The 7,637-nt window shown below is 36.9% G+C and overlaps 1 long non-coding RNA gene across 1 annotated transcript; it reads left to right on the top strand.

The window, feature by feature from the left end:
- The first annotated feature begins 1,710 nt into the window (after nucleotides 1-1,710).
- LOC137045525 (uncharacterized) lies at nucleotides 1,711-2,696 on the top strand. Its single transcript, XR_010898792.1, has 4 exons — nucleotides 1,711-1,850; nucleotides 1,946-2,030; nucleotides 2,255-2,351; nucleotides 2,545-2,696. It is a non-coding gene; the product is annotated as an uncharacterized lncRNA (long non-coding RNA).
- The last annotated feature ends 4,941 nt before the right edge of the window (nucleotides 2,697-7,637 follow it).

Raw genomic sequence — 7,637 nt, 5'->3', positions numbered from 1 at the left:
ACCCCTTTACTGCTGTGTACTTTTTTTCAGCATTGTGGCCGATTTGTAGATTGTACACACAAATATTCAGAGAATTTTTGTATTTTTGCCGATTTCCCATTCATTTCCTATGGTCGGTCATTTATGACCGAAGACAATGAACGTTACTTTTTTTTTAATGACCAATTAGCATGCTCGAATCATGACCCCATTTTTTTTGTATGTTTACATACCTAATGCTAAAAAAGTCACCAAGTTTCATATCATTCTGATAAAGCTGTGATTTTTAATATTTTAAAACAGAAAATTTTTCGGTCAGAAATGACCGAAGAGCACCAGAGGGTTAAATGTAATCTGACTCCTAATCTGAGTCTGCTGTGAGACTCACGAGGCAACTCGATCGTTATATTGAACACATGTTCAGTATTTAATTGTAGGAACTCAGTCTCTGTAATCCAGTAGCGGTGGCTTTGGGAATGGCCTCACAGGGCAGCGAAGCATTCTGGGAATTGTAGTCTTTCATCCCCATGAGACAAAAATAAATTTTCTGTCTTTTCTCAGTCTATAAATCACCAAATTCAAAAATAATTTCACATTTCTACTACATTAATGACCCAATTTAAATACAGATTCATCTTCCCAGTGCTGAAGTACCCCTTTAAGTATCTTGAATGTGCACTTGTTGCGTAGTTTAAATCATAAAGTATATTTTAAAGGGGTGGTTGATTATGAGTTCACTTTTTTAACTTTAGTTAGTGTGTAATGTAGCTGTTTGAGCATAAACAACATCTGCAAAGTTACGAACAAATTCAAAGCAACGGGAGATATTTACTTAAGTAAATATCGCTTTTTAAAGACTACAACAAATGACAGGTAGGGACTACAACAAGCTTATTCACGAGCTGGTGACATCACTAACCCTAAAATCTACATACAACTTCCCCCGGGAACATGCAATAAATGCCATGTTGATAAGAGGAGAAGTTGTTGTAGTCGAGCACAAATGCAACAGCATGTCATAAAAGCAAGATGAACATAAGTTATACGTCTAATTAAACTAAATTATACCTGCTATCTTCTTGTAGAAGATATTCTCTGGCTCTGTGCACATTCTTACAACAGTTTCCACACAAGCGATTTATAGATTATCATGACAGAAAATGCTTATTAATGACTTGAAGATAGTCTACATCAGCTACAGAAATTCATCAACTAACCATTCAGAAATGTCCTGTCTCATTCTACGCGTAGTCTCTCCATCATTGTCCAACTCTGGTTTGAACATGAAAGACGGAACAGTTTCTGAACGCTGAATGTTTTGCTGTTCTGCGACTGCGTGAGGTAAGCGGAGCTGCTAACACAAGCTCTTCAAGCTCCGCCCTCTTCTTCAAAGAGTGCAGCAGCTCATTTGCATTTAAAGGGACACATAAACAGCACGTTTTTGCTCACCCTAAAAAGGTAACAATTTTAACATGCTATAAAAAATGATCTGTGGGATATTTTGAGCTAAAACTCCACACACACTGGGGACATTATACACTGTAAAAAGTCAATCTGTGGGTTTGTAGATTTCATTAAATTTAATATGTAAACTTTATTTAGCAAAATTAATTTCTTGTTTTTTGACAGTTTTTTGCATTGAAATTATTTAAAAATTACTGGAATAAAATCTACTAAATGTGGTTGTTAAGGATTTAGCTATTATTTTTGAATAATTTAAACTCGAGAGAATATTGAATTAATCCAACATGATACAAATGAGCTGTTTTCAATTTAGAAGCATTTCCTGTTAAAACGCATGCTTAATGCAGCTCACAGCACGAGGCACACATGCACTGGAGTTCCTCGATGCAGACTCATTTCTGACAAAGGTAAGGACTATTATGTAATTTATATTTGAAAAAGCTGTTGTAAATTGTCCAAGTTGTCTACTTGATGTAATATGAATGTCATTTTTAATATATAGGGCCTATAGGACTTTAAAGGTGCAATGTCGTTGCTGCCTATGTGTGGATCAGATTTAATCAAAAAATGGGTCTGGGATGACGTGGGTGAGAACATGAAATTTTATTTTGTGTGAACTAACCCTTTAATCTGGTTTTCTTCAGTAAATTTTAATGGAAAAAGCATTATTTTTCACATATTTAACTTATCTCAAATGTGCTGTTGATTTTGATTGCTTGTCCAGGGTGTTGCTATTGGCACTGTTTAAAGCATGTTTGGTAAATGTCACGGCCATTAGAGGAGATATCATTAATTAATTTCTTTCTTTTAGAATGAACATTGTCCTGTTGATATGACGATAGGGGGACATCCGCTGCATGACAGAATTCCTTGGGGAACGTACAGGAGATCTCATCAAAGAACTCAACGTATGCAAACTTAATTTCAATATACCAAATGTGTGAGTTTAAATAAATTATTGTTGGTTACTTAACCATAATATTTTTGACTGGACTTAACTTGTTTGATCAGTATTGTAAGATACAAATAGAGTTTCAGATTTTCTCTTTTAATCAGTATTTCTTTTTTTGTTTTTAGTCTCACTGCTGTTTATGATTGCAGGAAAATGAAGAACAGTCAGGAATTGAACAGCTTGTGATGGCAGTAATTGTGACCAGGACAGGAGCTAAAAGTGACAGTCCAAATGACACTGGAATTGTTATCGAATGCTTGGAAGTTCTCATAGGCCTTGAAGTTGCAGTTCTGATGGTAAAGTTCACACTGAGAATACAAAATTTGTGACTTGTTGGCAATAAAATGAGTTTGTAATTCATCTTTGATGTCTGTCTGTTATTCATACCTGCAATCAGATTTAATTAAATGATTTTAATTAATTCACTCATTAAAAATAACAATACCAACTTAAATTTGTGTTAAATCAAAATAATTCCAATAAGTAGTATCCTATATTAAAGTCAGGTTTTTGTCCAAGGAAACCAATATTTTTGTTTAAATTTTACTTAATTATTTTGTGTGATGTTTGCAGTTACTCATTTTGAATGGTTGATTTTTAATGTGCTCATTTGATTAATTCTAACTCATTTTTTAAGTGTTGTTGAATTTAATTAATAACATTGCTTGTAATCTGTTGCCACAATTTTATTGAGTAGATATAGGGTATTATTTTTTACAGTGTAGGCCCCCTTTGCAAAAATTAATTGCAGATAATATAATATAAATTGGAAAGAAACATATATAGAGTACACTTCAATGACTATGTTTCATAACAGTGCACAGTGCACTAATAATCTCAAACACTATAAATTATTATGTTTTTGTTGTAGTTTAAAGTAGACTTATTTTTATGTATTAACTAGCATACTGAAGCACATGTCAAGTAGTTTATTATAATTTAACTCGTGTTATAGAATATTACATTTTAAGTTTTTAAATTGTAGTTTTGTTTATACCATAAAATCCATACATTCATACATATAATTAAATGTCAAATTACTACTTACGTGGATCAAAAAAGCCCTCTTCAAATCATTGCATTTAAATGTAAACTATAACACAATTCTCATTTAATTGCAAATAACATGCATTAAATGTGTCTAAAATAATGACATTCAGTTCACACTTAAGTACATTAATTTTAAGTAAATTATTTCAGTAATAAGTGCTCTTTTTAAAAGCATGCTATAAAGTGTTCTTCCTTTGGTAACTCTCATTAGACTGTCTTCTTAATATCTGCTAACTCTTTATTTCAGTGTTCCCTAACAGACACTCTACTGACTAGAAGCAACTACATGTCAAATTATTCTGCTAGCCCAAAGCCTAACCTAACAGTCTACTAATACTCTAATGAGAGTTATGCTGCGTTGTGCGTTCCAGGAAGTTTTTTGAGCCCGTAAGTTCCAGCTTCAAACCACGACTCACGACTTTGTAGCGTTCCAGGCAAAGTCACGCCAAACTGCCTGAGCGTGAGGAATTGCGGTAGCGAGACGTTAACAAAGCATGGAGGACCATACAGGGCTTAACGCTCATTTACAAACATTTATATCGCCAAAGGTGCTTATGCTGTATATTTGAGGGAAATGGTGTAGAAAAAACGGCGAATAAGGTAAGAGAAGCTGTTATACCTTTTACATTTACATTTAATCATTTAGCAGACGCTTTTATCCAAAGCGACTCACAAAAAAGGGGAGAGCAATAGAAGCAACGAAACAAACAAGGCCAACAACCTGTAAGAGCTGTAAGAAGTCTCAATTAATTCGCACAGTACACTTTTTTTTCTTCTTTTTTTTTACAATAGCCACCTACAACAAAAACTCACGTACGCAAAATACAGAACACTGGATTTTGATAGCCTTTTATTTTACATTATTTGTATATTTGGACATGCCTATTGGTATTCATTTATTCTTGCACTCAATGGACTGGAAACCAGCTAACGCTAGAAAAGCTGCTGACAATGCATTATATTTGTGGATAAATAACGTTAGAGCAATACCTTATTTTAATAAACGATTCGTTTTTTAATGTGCGACTTTCCTAAACACCGCGTCCATAGGGTCTGCTATTGTTGTTTTGCAGGCTATGTAATATCAGAGCTCGTAACTGGGAGTACATTGATCTAGTACGAGTTCACGCCACGGGTGGGAAGTCACGGGTTTAACGGCCGTTCCAGTGCACTTTCAAGGCTAGAAGGTCGGAAAAACACGGGTTGCCTGGAACGCAGCCTTAGTTGAAAAGTTACTTATAGTTAGAATGTCTAAAGTGGTCTATCAAATTAAAGTGTAAATATTCTTTTTCACAAGGGGCACTGAGACTGCATCCCTCATGGGAATGGAGCACAGGGGTACGGTTTGTTTTTCCATCTTGTTTGGTTCCAGAATTGGGCTGGGATGAGGTGTTGGGCCCAGTGTGCTCCGCAGACGGTGCCAGCGAGGGCCTGGACGTCCGCCTAGAACCACAACCGCTGATGGGACCGCACCTCTGTCAACCTGGAGTCCAGGACAAAGCACCTTTTCAGCACTCGCTCTCCTTCGAACTCACTTTGCTCCAGTCACCTCCAGGAGCTTGGAAATGTTCTTTATTTATAATTATCATGATTTCCATTACAACTTTCATCCTGCAACCCTACAGAGGATAAGAAGTTTGAATAAGGAATGGTTGATAGTTCTTAGTAGTGTTTTAAGTTGAACTTTTTAATGTAACATTTCATTTTTAGTTTTGTTCAGGTTTATTTAAATTAAAGAAAGTGATTTTCAATAGGTTTTAGAATTTGGGCATTTCCCTTACAGCAGTTAGTGTGTTCCTTTACATATCCCTGATGGAGTTATAAACTACTTTTAAATAACATTTGGTGCATGTTTATTCCTAAAAATAATAAGCATGATGTTGAATAAATGTCAGCATTTTTATTTTAATTTTTTATTTAATTTAAAAACAATTTCACTATACCTTAAATGCCTTCGGGGGAAAAATAAGTATAGAATAAGTTACTGTGAACTTTTTTGGCTAATCTCTTTTTGCCAAGGGCACTTGAACAAGAACAAGCAGTAGAAAGACAGAGGCAAAGACAGTTAGCCAGTTAGAAACTGGAATTAGCATTTCTTGCCAGGACAAGATGGGAGAAGCTCTTGTCCTCACAGGTAGTTGCCATTGAGTCACAGCCAGAAAGAAAACTGATTTAATTACATTCTAACCCCAAGACAAGCACAGACATTCCTGAGTGTTTGGAAGGGCAGCCTCCTTCAACCTGCAGCCGGCAAGCTAATTATCCACACAATAGACACTGTGTCCAGGTAAATGACTTTAGATATTGCGCATTAGCTGAAGGAAAAATTGCAGGGAACAGGAGCGGGAAGGAGGTCATCCTTCTTTTATACGGTGTTGAATGAACCTTTGGATTCTTTGGCCCGTCTGTTTTCCCGCTCAAACGAGCAGCTGTCTCTGATCCGGCACTACAAAATAATTAAGTCATGCTAGAACTGAAGCTGCCAGCAAATTTCACTCAAAATCGTATAAAAAGCAGCATTTAAGTGTGCTTTCACATCTCTAGTTCGGTTAATTTGGTCCGAACCAAGGGCAAACAACTACATTGTTGCATTTTTCGGTCCGAAACAGTTTAAACGAACCAAAATACAGGCACATGACAACATCCACATCACTCATTGGCCATGGCGTATTTCCTAAACTGCTTTTCGATTGGTCAGAATTTATGTGTGGGAAAATTGCAACAGAAGAGGAAAAGCCAGCAAACTACACAACTATGGAGACACAACTGCGCGGGCTGGTTTTGTCCTCGGCCATAATTTGCTACATTGTGTGTATTTACCACAGTTTGCAAACAATACATTTCTATAATGAAGCGTGGATGCGACTTGAAAACAATATTCTAATGCACTGCAAACAGCGAGCGCGCATCGCTTGTCACTTCGTGCATTTATTATTCTTAACTCTGACATGCTCATCTTCTGAAAATATTGCCAACGATCTATCAGGTAATGTCATCCACATAATGTTAGCACAGCTGACTACGACAGCTGGTTTAGTCCAAAAATGATCAGTACTTTTGCAGTTGGTTCTGTTCGAGGTCGGATCACGTTCTCACCACGAACCGCTCCAGAGTTCGTTTGAAAGCAAACCGAGACCACTTCTTCAAGGAGGTCTCAGTATGCTTGTTTGGTGCGCACCCGAGTGTGATTGCTGCTTTCACACCTGACCAAACATACTGCACCAAAGAGAGAAATGAACTCTAGTACGATTCAACCAAAATAAATGTGGCAGTTGTGAAAGCACCCTAAGAAACAAGGTTAGGATTAAAGAACCAGTTCTAATGCCACGTTCCAGACAACCCGTAACCCATGTTTTTCCGACCTTCTACCCTTGAAAGTGTTGTTAAACCCGTGACTTCCCACCCGTGAACTCGTACTAGATTGATGTACTCCCAGTTACGAGTTCTGACGACACATAGCCTGCAAAACAACAATGGCAGCCCCTTTAAAAGGTATAACAGCTTCTTTTGCGTTTTTTTTTTCTCCTTTGTTTCCCTCAAATAAACAAGGAGTAAGGCAATAGAAATGTTTGCAAATGGGCGTTAAGCCCCGTATGGTCCGCCCTGCTTTGTTTACGTCTTGCTACCACAATTCCTCACGCTTAGGCAGTTTGGCGTGACTTTGCCTGGAGCGCTACAAAGTCGTAAGTCGTGGTTTGAAGTCGTAACTTACAGGCTCAAAAACATGCCTAAAGCGCGGCAAATTTACAATTAGTTCCCATCTACAAAATATGCTGCATAACACGAGAATGAACCTCATTGGTTCTTGCTCAAGCTCAAATGTGCTGTGTAACACAAGAATGAACCTCATTGGTTCTTGCTCAAGCTCAAATGTGCTGTGTAACGCAAGAATGAACCTCATTGGTTCTTGCGGAAGCTCAAAAATGATGTATAACAGGAGAATTAACTTCATTGGTTCTTGCGGAAGTCTACGACATTAGATATTTCTAGACTGTCTAATGTCAAAGAAAACAGTTTAGTATAAATAAAAACAATTGTTGAGAGGTGTTAAAGTTGATGCACAACTTATTAATGTTCAAAGTATCACAATCCACCTCAAGATATACGGGAAACTCCAGGCCAAGACAATCAGAGCTCTGATGAACTGCTCATCTGCTCATTTTCAATTAAAGCTCATTTATGAGACTGTGTT

Source organism: Pseudorasbora parva, chromosome 17, assembly GCF_024679245.1.
Source record: "Pseudorasbora parva isolate DD20220531a chromosome 17, ASM2467924v1, whole genome shotgun sequence".
Lineage (NCBI taxonomy): Eukaryota > Metazoa > Chordata > Actinopteri > Cypriniformes > Gobionidae > Pseudorasbora > Pseudorasbora parva.
This window is presented reverse-complemented; position numbering and strand designations above follow the sequence as displayed.